The sequence below is a fragment of the Cryptomeria japonica genome, unplaced genomic scaffold (assembly GCF_030272615.1).
Source record: "Cryptomeria japonica unplaced genomic scaffold, Sugi_1.0 HiC_scaffold_410, whole genome shotgun sequence".
In the NCBI taxonomy this organism is placed as follows: Eukaryota; Viridiplantae; Streptophyta; class Pinopsida; order Cupressales; family Cupressaceae; genus Cryptomeria; species Cryptomeria japonica.
Window position 1 is genome coordinate 103,385 of NW_026729231.1, and position 16,616 is coordinate 120,000.

General features: G+C 61.3%; 2 non-coding genes across 2 annotated transcripts; both read left to right on the forward strand.

Annotated features, from left to right (window-relative positions):
• Positions 1–4,630: 4,630 nt before the first annotated feature.
• LOC131871462 (5S ribosomal RNA) lies at positions 4,631–4,749 on the forward strand. The gene has a single exon (XR_009369681.1). It is a non-coding gene; the product is annotated as a 5S ribosomal RNA (ribosomal RNA).
• Positions 4,750–12,553: 7,804 nt separating this feature from the next.
• Positions 12,554–12,672, forward strand: LOC131871443 (5S ribosomal RNA). The gene has a single exon (XR_009369662.1). It is a non-coding gene; the product is annotated as a 5S ribosomal RNA (ribosomal RNA).
• Positions 12,673–16,616: the final 3,944 nt, after the last annotated feature.

Genomic DNA, 16,616 nt, shown 5'->3' on the forward strand with positions numbered 1-16,616 from the left:
CCCCAACTTCCGAACTCGACTAAAAAGACCGCACCAGCGCCTTGGTGTGCACCTTGCAACGCACAGTGTCAACATTCGCCTTCCTGCACATGGCAGGTCATCGGACCCAAATTCCGACCTCATGAGCATACCTACTAATCGAATTGGTCATCGGACCCAACTTCCGACTTCATCCATACCGTAGGGTCTTTGAGGTTGGCGCGGTGCGCTCAACCTGGGGAGTCGACCCATCGAAGCATACACCTCCCCTATATAAGCTATTTGTCCGATTCCGACACCTGTGTAGTTTGCACCTCCGCTCAGGACATCGACCCCAACTTCCGAACTCGCCTGCAACGACCGAACCAGCGCCTTGGTGCGCACCAAAAGTGCGCACTTTTGGAGGGCACTTTTGTGCGCTCCAAAGGTGCGCACTTTTGGAGGGCACTTTTCTGCGCTCCAAAGGTGCGCACTTTTGGAGGGCACTTTTTGGAGGGCACTTTTCTGCGCTCCAAAGGTGCGCACTTTTGGAGGGCACTTTTTGGAGGGCACTTTTCTGCGCTCCAAAGGTGCGCACTTTTGGAGGGCACTTTTTGGAGGGCACTTTTCTGCGCTCCAAAGGTGCGCACTTTTGGAGGGCACTTTTTGGAGGGCACTTTTCTGCGCTCCAAAGGTGCGCACTTTTGGAGGGCACTTTTCTGCGCTCCAAAGGTGCGCACTTTTGGAGGGCACTTTTTGGAGGGCACTTTTCTGCGCTCCAAAGGTGCGCACTTTTGGAGGGCACTTTTTGGAGGGCACTTTTCTGCGCTCCAAAGGTGCGCACTTTTGGAGGGCACTTTTTGGAGGGCACTTTTCTGCGCTCCAAAGGTGCGCACTTTTGGAGGGCACTTTTGTGCACTCCAAAGGTGCGCACTTTTGGAGGGCACTTTTCTTGTGCTCCAAAGGTGCACACCTAGGTGAGCACCTTCGACCACACCTTGTAGCACACCAAACTCTGACTTTCGACTTCATCCGCAATGCAGGGTCTTTGAGGTTGGCGCAATGCGCACAACCAGGGGAGTCGACCCATCAAACCCAACACCTCCCCTATATAAGCTATTTGTCTGATTCTCATACATGCGTAGCCTGCAGGAGCAATTAGGACATCGACCCCAACTTTCGGCTTCTAAACGAAAACAAGGTCTTTGAGGTTGGTGTAATGCGAACAACTAGGGGAGTCAACCCATCAAACCCAACACCTCCCCTATATAAGCTATTTGTCTGATTCTCATACATGTGTAGTCTACAGGAGCAATTAGGACATCGACCCCAACTTTTGACTTCTTAACGAAAACAAGGTCTTTGAGGTTGACGTAATGCGCACAACCAGGGGAGTCGACCCATCAAACCCAACACCTCCCCTATATAAGCTATTTGTCCGATTCTCATACATGTGTAGCCTGCAGGAGCCATTAGGACATTGACCCCAACTTTTGACTTCTTAACGAAAACAAGGTCTTTGAGGTTGGCGTAATGCGCACAACCAAGGGAGTTGACCCATCAAACCCAACACCTCCCCTATATAAGCTATTTGTCTGATTCTCATACATGTGTAGCCTGCAACAACGATTAGGACATCCACCCCAACTTCTGAATTCGTCTGCGTTGACCGCACCAAAGGTGCACGCCTTGGTGCTCACCAAAATCCGACTTCCGACTTCTTCTGCTATGCGGGGTCTTTGAGGTTGGCGCAGTGCGCACAACCAGGGGAGTCAACCCACCGAATGCAACACCTCCCCTATATAAGCTATTTGTCTGATTCTCATACATGCGTAGACTGCAGCAATGATTAGGACATCCACCCCAACTTTTGACTTCTTAAACAAGACAGGGTCTTTGAAGTTGGTGCAGTGCACACAACCAGGGGAGTCGACCCATCAAACGCAACACCTCCCCTATATAAAGCTATTTGTCCGATTCTCATACGTGTAGTCTGCAGCAGCGATTAGGACATCGACCCCAACTTCCGAATTCGTTTGCATTGACCGCACCAAAGGTGCACGCCTTGGTGTGCACCCTGGAGTGCACTTTGGTGCTCACCTCGGTGCACACTTTGGTGTGCACCTCGGTGTGCACCAAAGGTGCGCACCTTGGAGCGCACCAAAGGTGTACACTTTGGAGCGCACCACATAGGGTCTTTGAGAGGTTGGCGCAGTGCGCACACCAAGGTGGGTGTTGAGGTGCGTGCCGAGGTGGGTGGGTGCTAGGGTGCGCTCCATGGTGGGTGCCAGGGTGGGTGCGTGCTAGGGTGGATTCCAAAGAGGGTCATAGGGTGGGTGCCAAGGTGGGTTGGTGATATAGTGGGTTCAAAGGTGGGTACTAGGGTGGGTTCCAAGGTGGGTCACAAGTTGGGTGCCAGGATGCGTGGGTGTTAGGTTGGGTGCCAAGGTGGGCTCCTGCGTGGGTGGGTGCTAGGGTGGGTTTCAAGGTGGACGCGAGGGCGGGTGCCAAGGTGGGTAACAAGTTGGGTGTTAGGATGGGTGAGTGCTAGAGTGGGTGCCAAGGTGGGTGGGTGCTAAGGTGGATGCCAAGGTGGTTCACAGGGTGGGTGGGTTCTAGGGTGAGTTCCAAGGTGGGTCACAGGTTCAGTGCTAGGGTGGGTGTCAAGGCGGGTGTCGAGGTGCCTGGGTGCTAGGGTGTGGATGCCAATGTGGGTCATAGGGTGGGTACTAGGGTGGGCTGCAATGTGGGTGCCAAGGTGGGTAACATGCTCGGTGGGTTCTAAATTGGGTGCCAGGGTGGGTGTGCACCCACCTTGCCCGAGGTGGGTGCCAAGGTGCCAGTGTGGGTGGGTGCTAAGGTGGATGCCAAGGTGGGTGAGAAGGTGGGTGATAGGTTGAGTGGTAGGATGGGTGGGTGCCAAGATGGGTCACAGGGTGGGTGCAAGGGTGGGTAGGTGCTAGGGTTGGTGTCAGGGTGGGTGGGTGCTAGGTTGGGTTCCAAGGTGGGTGCGAGGGTGAGTGTCAAGGTGGGTCACAGGTTAGGTGCTAGGATGGGTGAGTGCTAGGGTGCAAAGGTGCCAGGGTGGGTGCTAGGATGGGTCGATGCTAGGGTGAGTGGCAAGGTGGGTCCACAAGTGTCAAGGTGGGTGCCGAGGTGGGTGCCAAGTCGGCGACTGCTATGGTGGATGCCAAGGTGGGTCACGGGGTGGGTGCCAAGTTGCTAGGTTGGGTTCCAAGGTGGGTGCCAACGTGGGTGCTAGGGTGCGTGGGTTAAAGGGTGTGTCACAACGTGGGTGCCAGGATGGGTGCGCACCCACACTGGCCAAGACGGGTGCGGGTGCAAGGTTGGGTTCCAAGCCCGGTCACAGGCTGGGTGCTAGGATGGGTGGGTGCCAAGGTGGGCACCAGGGTGGGTGCACCCACCCTGGCCAAGGTGGGTCACGGGGTGGGTCCTAGGGTGGGTAACGGGGTGGGTACTAAGGTGCGTGCCAAGGTGGGTCATAGGGTGGGTGCCAAGGTGGGCACCAGGGTGGGTGTGCACCAACCCTAGCCAGGGTAGGTCACGGGGTGGTTGTCGGGGTGGGCGTCAAGGAGCCAAGGTGGGTGGCAAGTAGCCAAGTTGCGTGCCAAGGTGGGTGTCGGGGTGGGTGCCAAGGATCCAAGGTGGGTGCCAAGGAACCAAGGTGGGTGTCTGGGTGGGTGCCGAGGTGGGAGCCAGGGTGGGTCCCAAGGTGAGTGCAAAGGTGGGTGCCAGGGTCAAGGTGAGTGCCAATGTGGGTTCCAAGGTGCCAGGGTCAGGGTGAGTGCCAATGTGGGTTCAAAGGTGCTAAGTTGGGTGCAAGGTTGGGTGCGAGGGTGGGTGGGTGCCAAGGTGTGCTAGGTGGAAGCCCGGGTGGGTCGGCATCCCATGGGTGTCGAGTTGGGTGCCTGATGGGTGCTTCTTGTCAAGTTTTAGTCGTCGGGACTCATTTCGAGCCTTAGAGGTCGTTTCTTGTCCGGTTGCCCTGTCTTCGACCTGGGAACCCAATTTTGGTCCTCGGGTCCCATTTTTTTTTGTCTCGCATCCCACTTTTGGCCTGTGGCCTTTTCGGGGTCGATTCTCGTTTTGGGCATCAGAGCATGTTTCTTCTCCTAAAACCCAATATTTGTTTATTAAGTCTCGGAACACATTTTTGTTCTCGTGGACCCATCATGGGTCTTGGAACGCATTTGTGGTCCTTGGGTCCCATTTTGCATCCCGAAACTTGTGTTTTGGTGCTTGATCCCTATTTTGGGTGCCCACCTTGCACCAAGTGCGCACCCGGGGCAAACCGAGCGCCTTGGTGCACCGGGGCAAGATCGAGCGTGCACCCGAGGCGCCCCGAACATGCACCAAGGTGCACTCGGCCCACATGTGAGCGCAGGTCGTTGCGCCCGAGGTGGTGTGTGGGCACCGCGTTGCAGACGGGACACTGCACGCACACGACGCCCCCTCCAGGTGCACGCACGTAGGCCGGGCCGGGTGCACACCCGACGCCCTAGCAAGGTGCGCGCACCCGGGCAGGGCTCACACTTGGCGAACGGGGCGCACTTCGCGAGGGAGGGTGTGCACCTCGACGGGGGTGGGTGGCCGGGGTGGATTCGCACGTGGGTCGCGGTTTGCTAAGTACACACTGCGACAAGCTCATAACGGGTGCGATCATACCAGCGTTAGTGCACCGGATCCCATCAGAACTCCGCAGTTAAGCGCGCTTGGGCCGGAGTAGTACTGGGATGGGTGACCTCCCGGGAAGTCCCGGTGTTGCACCCTTTTTTAGTTTTTCGCCGGGCGTCGCAATGCTATTTGAATAAACCTTTTGCCCGTTTGCGTTCTCGTCGGGGCCGGGCCGGGCCGGGGTGCGCTGCCCGCACTACCGCGCGCGCGGGGGCGACACCGAGCACGCACCCGAGGCGCCCCGAGCACACAGGCCACGGTGCAACCCGGGCGTTGTGCGCGCACCCCGGTGCGCCCGAGGTGCTGCGCGCGCACCCAGGTGAAATCGGTGTGCACCTCGGCCAGTGCGCGCTCGGTCGAGTCGCGCACGTTGGCCAAGGTGCACGGTGATGTTTCTTACTCTAAGGTTCCGCACCAGACGCCCGGGACAGGTGAGCGAAGCTGGGCGGGGCCGGGTGCGCGGCCGGGGCAGGTGCACGCAGCTGGAGAGAGCTTTGGAGCACACTTCGGAGCGCACCAATGATGCGCTCCATTCAAAAGTTTCCTAAAAAGGCAAAAAAAGTTGAGATTATAGAATTTCCCACTTGAGAGATTGTAAAAAAAAAAAATTTAAAATGAAGGAAATGCGGGTGCCAAGGTGTGCGCAGCCCAGCCAAGGTGTGCGCACCAAGGCGCCCACCCTGGCGAAGGTGCACGCAAGGTGCGCACCCGAGGCAAACCGGACAATTAACCCAACTTTCGACTTCGCGCGCACCTTGGAGCGCACTTCGGAGCGCTCCTTGGTGCGCACCAATCTTGGGCACCTCGGAGTGCACCATGGCGCCCACCAAGGTGCGCACCCGGGGCAAACCGAGCTCCGACTTCGTGCGCACCTTGGAGCGCACGAAAGGTGCGCACCATGGCGCCCACCAAGGTGCGCAGCCCAGCCAAGGCGTGCGCATCAAGGTGCGCACCCTGGCGAAGGTGCGCACCCGGGGCAAACCGAGCTCCGACTTCGTGCGCACCTTGGAGCGCACAAAAGGTGCGCAACCCAGCCAAGGTGTGCGCACCCCGGTCAAACCGAGCTCCGAATCGTGCGCACCAGAGGTGCACGCCATCGTGCGCACCTTGGAGCACACTTCGGAGCCCTCCTTGGTGCGCGCCGATGTTGCGCACCTCGGAGCGCACCCGGGGAAAACAATGCAATTAACCCGACTTTCGACTTCGTGGGCACCTCGGAGCGCTCTCGGGTTCGCACCTCGGAGCACACCGAGGTGCGCACCTTTGATGCGCTGCCTTCACCAATTTCCAGAAAAGGCAAGAAAACATTGAGAAGGTGTGCGCACCGAGGTGCCCACCCTGGCGAAGGTGCACGCGAGGTGCGCACCCGGGGCAAACCGGGCTCCGACTTCGTGCACGCCGCACCTTGGAGCACACTTCGGAGCGCTCCTTGGTGCGCACCAGGGCGCGCAACCCAGCCGAGGTGCCCACCCCGGCGAAGGTGCACGCGAGGTGCGCACCCGGGGCAAACCGGGCTCCGACTTCGTGCACGCCATGGTGCCCACCGCGGCGAAGGTGCACGCGAGGTGCGCACCCGGGGCAAACCGGGCTCCGACTTCGTGCACGCCGCACCTTGGAGCACACTTCGGAGCGCTCCTTGGTGCGCACCATGGTGCCCACCAGGGCGCGCAACCCCGCCGAAGGTGCACGCGAGGTGCGCACCCGGGGCAAACCGGGCTCCGACTTCGTGCACGCCGCACCTTGGAGCACACTTCGGAGCGCTCCTTGGTGCGCACCATGGTGCCCACCAGGGCGCGCAACCCCGCCGAAGGTGCACGCGAGGTGCGCACCCGGGGCAAACCGGGCTCCGACTTCGTGCACGCCATGGTGCGCACCGCGGCGAAGGTGCGCACCCGGGGCAAACCGGGCTCCGACTTCGTGCACGCCGCACCTTGGAGCACACTTCGGAGCGCTCCTTGGTGCGCACCAGGGCGCGCAACCCAGCCGAGGTGCCCACCCCGGCGAAGGTGCACGCGAGGTGCGTACCCGGGGCAAACCGGGCTCCGACTTCGTGCACGCCGCACCTTGGAGCACACTTCGGAGCGCTCCTTGGTGCGCACCATGGTGCCCACCAGGCCGCGCAACCCAGCCAAGGTGTGCGCACCAAGGTGCACGCGAGGTGCGCACCCGGGGCAAACCGGGGTCCGACTTCGTGCACGCCGCACCTTGGAGCACACATCGGGGCGCTCCCGGGTTCGCACCGGCGTTGCGCACCGTGGTGGGCACCTCGGAGCACACCAAGGTGGGCAGCGAGGTGCGCACCTTTGATGCGATGCCTTCACTAATTTCCATAAAAGGCAAAAAAAAAACGAGATTTTAAAATTTCCGTTTTGAAAGATAGTGAGAAAAAGGGAATGCTGGTGCCATCTTGAGCCCGCCCTGGTGCGCAGCCCAGCCAAGGTGTGCGCACCAAGGTGCCCACCCTGGCGAAGGTGCGCGCCCGGGCAATTAACCCAACTTCCAACTTCGCGCGCGCCAGGGTGGGAGCGCACCCAACAACCGGGCCTGGGAAGAGCCAATGCGAGAAACCCCACCAAACGCTCTGACAAAAAAAGAGGGGGCGCTCCAGTAACCCCGCTTCGGAGCGCACCCTGGGCAAACCCAGCCAAGGTGCCCACCCCGGCCAAGGTGCAGGCGAGGTGCGCACCCGGGGCAAACCGGGCTCCGACAACGTGCACGCCGCACCTTGGAGCACACTTCGTAGCGCTCCCGGGTGCGCACCTCAGAGCACACCAAGGTGGGCAGCGAGGTGCGCACCTTTGATGCGCTGCCTTCACTAATTTCCAGAAAAGGCAAAAAAAAAAGGAGATTTTAAAATTTCCGTTTTGAAAGATAGTGAAAAAAACGGAACGCGCGTGCCATCTTGAGCCCGCCCTGGTGCGCAGCCCAGGTAAGGTGCCCACCCTGGCAAAGGTGCGCACCCGGGCAATTAACCCTACTTCCGACTTCGTGCGCGCCAGGGTGGCAACCGGGCCTCGGAAGAGCCAATGCGAGAAACCCCACCAAACGCTCCGACAAAAAAAGAGGCGGCGCTCCAATAACCCCGCTTCGGAGCGCAGCCGGGGCAAACCCAGCCAAGGTGCCCACCCCGACGAAGGTGCACGCGAGGTGCGCACCCGGGGCAAACCGGGCTCCGACAACGTGCACGCAGCACCTTGGAGCACACTTCGAAGCACTCCCGGGTGCCCACCGGCGTTGCGCACCGTGGTGGGCAGCGAGGTGCGCACCTTTGATGCGCTGCCTTCACTAATTTCCAGAAAAAGGCAAAAAAAAATGAGATTTTAAAATTTCCGTTTTGAAAGATAGTGAAAAAAAAGGAACGCGGGTGCCATCTTGAGCCCGCCCTGGTGCGCAGCCCAGGCAAGGCATGCGCACCAAGGTGCCCACCCGAGGTGCACACCCGGGGCAAACCGGGCTCCGACTTCGTGCAGGCCGCACCTTGGAGCACACTTCGGAGCGCTCCTTGGTGCGCACCATGGTGCCCACCAGGGCGCGCAACCCAGCCAAGGTCTGCACACTAAGGTGCCCACCCCGGCGAAGGTGCACGCGAGGTGCGCACCCGGGGCAAACCGGGCTCCGACTTCGTGCACGCCATGGTGCCCACCGCGGCGAAGGTGCACGCGAGGTGCGCACCCGGGGCAAACCGGGCTCCGACTTCGTGCACGCCGCACCTTGGAGCACACTTCGGAGCGCTCCTTGGTGCGCACCATGGTGCCCACCAGGGCGCGCAACCCAGCCAAGGTGTGCGCACCAAGGTGCACGCGAGGTGCGCACCCGGGGCAAACCGGGGTCCGACTTCGTGCACGCCGCACCTTGGAGCACACATCGGAGCGCTCCCAGGTTCGCACCAGCGTTGCGCACCTTTGATGCGCTGCCTTCACTAATTTCCAGAAAAGGCAAAAAAAAACGATATTTTAAAATTTCCGTTCTGAAAGATAGTGAAAAAAACGGAACGCGGGTGCCATCTTGAGCCCTTCCTGGTGCGCAGCCCAGGCAAGTTGTGCGCACCAAGGTGCCCACCCTGGCGGAGGTGCGCGCCCGGGGCAAACCGGGCTCCGACTTCGTGCACTGCATGGTGCCCACCAAGGCGCGCAACCCAGCCAAGGTGCCCACCGCAGCGAAGGTGCACGCGAGGTGCACACCCGGGGCAAACCGGGCTCCGACTTCGTGCACGCCGCACCTTGGAGCACACTTCAGAGCGCTCCTTGGTGCGCACCAGGGCGCGCAACCCAGCCGAGGTGCCCACCCCGGCGAAGGTGCACGCGAGGTGCGCACCCGGGGCAAACCGGGCTCCGACTTCGTGCACGCCATGGTGCCCACCGCGGCGAAGGTGCGCACCCGGGGCAAACCGGGCTCCGACTTCGTGCACGCCGCACCTTGGAGCACACTTCGGAGCGCTCCTTGGTGCGCACCATGGTGCCCACCAGGCCGCGCAACCCAGCCAAGGTGTGCGCACCAAGGTGCACGCGAGGTGCGCACCCGGGGCAAACCGGGGTCCGACTTCGTGCACGCCGCACCTTGGAGCACACATCGGGGCGCTCCCGGGTTCGCACCGGCGTTGCGCACCGTGGTGGGCACCTCGGAGCACACCAAGGTGGGCAGCGAGGTGCGCACCTTTGATGCGATGCCTTCACTAATTTCCATAAAAGGCAAAAAAAAAACGAGATTTTAAAATTTCCGTTTTGAAAGATAGTGAGAAAAAGGGAATGCTGGTGCCATCTTGAGCCCGCCCTGGTGCGCAGCCCAGCCAAGGTTTGCGCACCAAGGTGCCCACCCTGGCGAAGGTGCGCGCCCGGGCAATTAACCCAACTTCCAACTTCGCGCGCGCCAGGGTGGGAGCGCACCCAACAACCGGGCCTGGGAAGAGCCAATGCGAGAAACCCCACCAAACTCTCTGACAAAAAAAGAGGGGGCGCTCCAGTAACCCCGCTTCGGAGCGCACCCTGGGCAAACCCAGCCAAGGTGCCCACCCCGGCCAAGGTGCAGGCGAGGTGCGCACCCGGGGCAAACCGGGCTCCGACAACGTGCACGCCGCACCTTGGAGCACACTTCGTAGCGCTCCCGGGTGCGCACCTCAGAGCACACCAAGGTGGGCAGCGAGGTGCGCACCTTTGATGCGCTGCCTTCACTAATTTCCAGAAAAGGCAAAAAAAAAAGGAGATTTTAAAATTTCCGTTTTGAAAGATAGTGAAAAAAACGGAACGCGCGTGCCATCTTGAGCCCGCCCTGGTGCGCAGCCCAGGTAAGGTGCCACCCTGGCAAAGGTGCGCACCCGGGCAATTAACCCTACTTCCGACTTCGTGCGCGCCAGGGTGGCAACCGGGCCTCGGAAGAGCCAATGCGAGAAACCCCACCAAACGCTCCGACAAAAAAAGAGGCGGCGCTCCAATAACCCCGCTTCGGAGCGCAGCCGGGGCAAACCAAGCCAAGGTGCCCACCCCGACGAAGGTGCACGCGAGGTGCGCACCCGGGGCAAACCGGGCTCCGACAACGTGCACGCAGCACCTTGGAGCACACTTCGAAGCACTCCCGGGTGCCCACCGGCGTTGCGCACCGTGGTGGGCAGCGAGGTGCGCACCTTTGATGCGCTGCCTTCACTAATTTCCAGAAAAAGGCAAAAAAAAATGAGATTTTAAAATTTCCGTTTTGAAAGATAGTGAAAAAAAAGGAACGCGGGTGCCATCTTGAGCCCGCCCTGGTGCACAGCCCAGGCAAGGCATGCGCACCAAGGTGCCCACCCGAGGTGCACACCCGGGGCAAACCGGGCTCCGACTTCGTGCAGGCCGCACCTTGGAGCACACTTCGGAGCGCTCCTTGGTGCGCACCATGGTGCCCACCAGGGCGCACCCGAGGCAAACCGGGCTCCGACTTCGTGCACGCCGCACCTTGGAGCACACATCGGAGCGCTCCCAGGTTCGCACCAGCGTTGCGCACCTTTGATGCGCTGCCTTCACTAATTTCCAGAAAAGGCAAAAAAAAACGATATTTTAAAATTTCCGTTCTGAAAGATAGTGAAAAAAACGGAACGCGGGTGCCATCTTGAGCCCTTCCTGATGCGCAGCCCAGGCAAGTTGTGCGCACCAAGGTGCCCACCCTGGCGGAGGTGCGCGCCCGGGGCAAACCGGGCTCCGACTTCGTGCACTGCATGGTGCCCACCAAGGCGCGCAACCCAGCCAAGGTGCCCACCGCAGCGAAGGTGCACGCGAGGTGCGCACCCGAGGTGCACACCCGGGGCAAACCGGGCTCCGACTTCGTGCACGCCGCACCTTGGAGCACACTTCAGAGCGCTCCTTGGTACGCACCAGGGCGCGCAACCCAGCCAAGGTGCTCACCCCGGCGAAGGTGCACGCGAGGTGCGCACCCGGGGCAAACCGGGCTCGGACTTCGTGCACGCCGCACCTTGGAGCACACATCGGAGCGCTCCCGGGTTCGCACCAGCATTGCGCACCTTTGATGCGCTGCCTTCACTAATTTCCAGAAAAGGCAAAAAAAAGAAAAAAATGAGATTTTAAAATTTCCGTTTTGAAAGATAGTGAAAAAAACGGAACGCGGGTGCCATCTTGAGCCCGCCCTGGTGTGCAGCCCAGGCAAGTTGTGCGCACCAAGGCACCCACCCTGGCCAAGGTGGGTCACGGGGTGGGTCCTAGGGTGGGTAACGGGGTGGGTACTAAGGTGCGTGCCAAGGTGGGTCATAGGGTGGGTGCCAAGGTGGGCACCAGGGTGGGTGTGCACCAACCCTAGCCAGGGTAGGTCACGGGGTGGTTGTCGGGGTGGGCGTCAAGGAGCCAAGGTGGGTGGCAAGTAGCCAAGTTGCGTGCCAAGGTGGGTGTCGGGGTGGGTGCCAAGGATCCAAGGTGGGTGCCAAGGAACCAAGGTGGGTGTCTGGGTGGGTGCCGAGGTGGGAGCCAGGGTGGGTCCCAAGGTGAGTGCAAAGGTGGGTGCCAGGGTCAAGGTGAGTGCCAATGTGGGTTCCAAGGTGCCAGGGTCAGGGTGAGTGCCAATGTGGGTTCAAAGGTGCTAAGTTGGGTGCGAGGTTGGGTGCGAGGGTGGGTGGGTGCCAAGGTGTGCTAGGTGGAAGCCCGGGTGGGTCGGCATCCCATGGGTGTCGAGTTGGGTGCCTGATGGGTGCTTCTTGTCAAGTTTTAGTCGTCGGGACTCATTTCGAGCCTTAGAGGTCGTTTCTTGTCCGGTTGCCCTGTCTTCGACCTGGGAACCCAATTTTGGTCCTCGGGTCCCATTTTTTTTTGTCTCGCATCCCACTTTTGGCCTGTGGCCTTTTCGGGGTCGATTCTCGTTTTGGGCATCAGAGCATGTTTCTTCTCCTAAAACCCAATATTTGTTTATTAAGTCTCGGAACACATTTTTGTTCTCGTGGACCCATCATGGGTCTTGGAACGCATTTGTGGTCCTTGGGTCCCATTTTGCATCCCGAAACTTGTGTTTTGGTGCTTGATCCCTATTTTGGGTGCCCACCTTGCACCAAGTGCGCACCCGGGGCAAACCGAGCGCCTTGGTGCACCGGGGCAAGATCGAGCGTGCACCCGAGGCGCCCCGAACATGCACCAAGGTGCACTCGGCCCACATGTGAGCGCAGGTCGTTGCGCCCGAGGTGGTGTGTGGGCACCGCGTTGCAGACGGGACACTGCACGCACACGACGCCCCCTCCAGGTGCACGCACGTAGGCCGGGCCGGGTGCACACCCGACGCCCTAGCAAGGTGCGCGCACCCGGGCAGGGCTCACACTTGGCGAACGGGGCGCACTTCGCGAGGGAGGGTGTGCACCTCGACGGGGGTGGGTGGCCGGGGTGGATTCGCACGTGGGTCGCGGTTTGCTAAGTACACACTGCGACAAGCTCATAACGGGTGCGATCATACCAGCATTAGTGCACCAGATCCCATCAGAACTCCGCAGTTAAGCGCGCTTGGGCCGGAGTAGTACTGGGATGGGTGACCTCCCGGGAAGTCCCGGTGTTGCACCCTTTTTTAGTTTTTCGCCGGGCGTCGCAATGCTATTTGAATAAACCTTTTGCCCGTTTGCGTTCTCGTCGGGGCCGGGCCGGGCCGGGGTGCGCTGCCCGCACTACCGCGCGCGCGGGGGCGACACCGAGCGCGCACCCGAGGCGCCCCGAGCACACAGGCCACGGTGCAACCCGGGCGTTGTGCGCGCACCCCGGTGCGCCCGAGGTGCTGCGCGCGCACCCAGGTGAAATCGGTGTGCACCTCGGCCAGTGCGCGCTCGGTCGAGTCGCGCACGTTGGCCAAGGTGCACGGTGATGTTTCTTACTCTAAGGTTCCGCACCAGACGCCCGGGACAGGTGAGCGAAGCTGGGCGGGGCCGGGTGCGCGGCCGGGGCAGGTGCACGCAGCTGGAGAGAGCTTTGGAGCACACTTCGGAGCGCACCAATGATGCGCTCCATTCAAAAGTTTCCTAAAAAGGCAAAAAAAGTTGAGATTATAGAATTTCCCACTTGAGAGATTGTAAAAAAAAAAAATTTAAAATGAAGGAAACGCGGGTGCCAAGGTGTGCGCAGCCCAGCCAAGGTGTGCGCACCAAGGCGCCCACCCTGGCGAAGGTGCACGCAAGGTGCGCACCCGAGGCAAACCGGACAATTAACCCAACTTTCGACTTCGCGCGCACCTTGGAGCGCACTTCGGAGCGCTCCTTGGTGCGCACCAATCTTGGGCACCTCGGAGTGCACCATGGCGCCCACCAAGGTGCGCACCCGGGGCAAACCGAGCTCCGACTTCGTGCGCACCTTGGAGCGCACGAAAGGTGCGCACCATGGCGCCCACCAAGGTGCGCAGCCCAGCCAAGGCGTGCGCATCAAGGTGCGCACCCTGGCGAAGGTGCGCACCCGGGGCAAACCGAGCTCCGACTTCGTGCGCACCTTGGAGCGCACAAAAGGTGCGCAACCCAGCCAAGGTGTGCGCACCCCGGTCAAACCGAGCTCCGAATCGTGCGCACCAGAGGTGCACGCCATCGTGCGCACCTTGGAGCACACTTCGGAGCCCTCCTTGGTGCGCGCCGATGTTGCGCACCTCGGAGCGCACCCGGGGAAAACAATGCAATTAACCCGACTTTCGACTTCGTGGGCACCTCGGAGCGCTCTCGGGTTCGCACCTCGGAGCACACCGAGGTGCGCACCTTTGATGCGCTGCCTTCACCAATTTCCAGAAAAGGCAAGAAAACATTGAGAAGGTGTGCGCACCGAGGTGCCCACCCTGGCGAAGGTGCACGCGAGGTGCGCACCCGGGGCAAACCGGGCTCCGACTTCGTGCACGCCGCACCTTGGAGCACACTTCGGAGCGCTCCTTGGTGCGCACCAGGGCGCGCAACCCAGCCGAGGTGCCCACCCCGGCGAAGGTGCACGCGAGGTGCGCACCCGGGGCAAACCGGGCTCCGACTTCGTGCACGCCATGGTGCCCACCGCGGCGAAGGTGCACGCGAGGTGCGCACCCGGGGCAAACCGGGCTCCGACTTCGTGCACGCCGCACCTTGGAGCACACTTCGGAGCGCTCCTTGGTGCGCACCATGGTGCCCACCAGGGCGCGCAACCCCGCCGAAGGTGCACGCGAGGTGCGCACCCGGGGCAAACCGGGCTCCGACTTCGTGCACGCCGCACCTTGGAGCACACTTCGGAGCGCTCCTTGGTGCGCACCATGGTGCCCACCAGGGCGCGCAACCCCGCCGAAGGTGCACGCGAGGTGCGCACCCGGGGCAAACCGGGCTCCGACTTCGTGCACGCCATGGTGCGCACCGCGGCGAAGGTGCGCACCCGGGGCAAACCGGGCTCCGACTTCGTGCACGCCGCACCTTGGAGCACACTTCGGAGCGCTCCTTGGTGCGCACCAGGGCGCGCAACCCAGCCGAGGTGCCCACCCCGGCGAAGGTGCACGCGAGGTGCGTACCCGGGGCAAACCGGGCTCCGACTTCGTGCACGCCGCACCTTGGAGCACACTTCGGAGCGCTCCTTGGTGCGCACCATGGTGCCCACCAGGCCGCGCAACCCAGCCAAGGTGTGCGCACCAAGGTGCACGCGAGGTGCGCACCCGGGGCAAACCGGGGTCCGACTTCGTGCACGCCGCACCTTGGAGCACACATCGGGGCGCTCCCGGGTTCGCACCGGCGTTGCGCACCGTGGTGGGCACCTCGGAGCACACCAAGGTGGGCAGCGAGGTGCGCACCTTTGATGCGATGCCTTCACTAATTTCCATAAAAGGCAAAAAAAAAACGAGATTTTAAAATTTCCGTTTTGAAAGATAGTGAGAAAAAGGGAATGCTGGTGCCATCTTGAGCCCGCCCTGGTGCGCAGCCCAGCCAAGGTGTGCGCACCAAGGTGCCCACCCTGGCGAAGGTGCGCGCCCGGGCAATTAACCCAACTTCCAACTTCGCGCGCGCCAGGGTGGGAGCGCACCCAACAACCGGGCCTGGGAAGAGCCAATGCGAGAAACCCCACCAAACGCTCTGACAAAAAAAGAGGGGGCGCTCCAGTAACCCCGCTTCGGAGCGCACCCTGGGCAAACCCAGCCAAGGTGCCCACCCCGGCCAAGGTGCAGGCGAGGTGCGCACCCGGGGCAAACCGGGCTCCGACAACGTGCACGCCGCACCTTGGAGCACACTTCGTAGCGCTCCCGGGTGCGCACCTCAGAGCACACCAAGGTGGGCAGCGAGGTGCGCACCTTTGATGCGCTGCCTTCACTAATTTCCAGAAAAGGCAAAAAAAAAAGGAGATTTTAAAATTTCCGTTTTGAAAGATAGTGAAAAAAACGGAACGCGCGTGCCATCTTGAGCCCGCCCTGGTGCGCAGCCCAGGTAAGGTGCCCACCCTGGCAAAGGTGCGCACCCGGGCAATTAACCCTACTTCCGACTTCGTGCGCGCCAGGGTGGCAACCGGGCCTCGGAAGAGCCAATGCGAGAAACCCCACCAAACGCTCCGACAAAAAAAGAGGCGGCGCTCCAATAACCCCGCTTCGGAGCGCAGCCGGGGCAAACCCAGCCAAGGTGCCCACCCCGACGAAGGTGCACGCGAGGTGCGCACCCGGGGCAAACCGGGCTCCGACAACGTGCACGCAGCACCTTGGAGCACACTTCGAAGCACTCCCGGGTGCCCACCGGCGTTGCGCACCGTGGTGGGCAGCGAGGTGCGCACCTTTGATGCGCTGCCTTCACTAATTTCCAGAAAAAGGCAAAAAAAAATGAGATTTTAAAATTTCCGTTTTGAAAGATAGTGAAAAAAAAGGAACGCGGGTGCCATCTTGAGCCCGCCCTGGTGCGCAGCCCAGGCAAGGCATGCGCACCAAGGTGCCCACCCGAGGTGCACACCCGGGGCAAACCGGGCTCCGACTTCGTGCAGGCCGCACCTTGGAGCACACTTCGGAGCGCTCCTTGGTGCGCACCATGGTGCCCACCAGGGCGCGCAACCCAGCCAAGGTCTGCACACCAAGGTGCCCACCCCGGCGAAGGTGCACGCGAGGTGCGCACCCGGGGCAAACCGGGCTCCGACTTCGTGCACGCCATGGTGCCCACCGCGGCGAAGGTGCACGCGAGGTGCGCACCCGGGGCAAACCGGGCTCCGACTTCGTGCACGCCGCACCTTGGAGCACACTTCGGAGCGCTCCTTGGTGCGCACCATGGTGCCCACCAGGGCGCGCAACCCAGCCAAGGTGTGCGCACCAAGGTGCACGCGAGGTGCGCACCCGGGGCAAACCGGGGTCCGACTTCGTGCACGCCGCACCTTGGAGCACACATCGGAGCGCTCCCAGGTTCGCACCAGCGTTGCGCACCTTTGATGCGCTGCCTTCACTAATTTCCAGAAAAGGCAAAAAAAAACGAGATTTTAAAATTTCCGTTCTGAAAGATAGTGAAAAAAACGGAACGCGGGTGCCATCTTGAGCCCTTCCTGGTGCGCAGCCCAGGCAAGTTG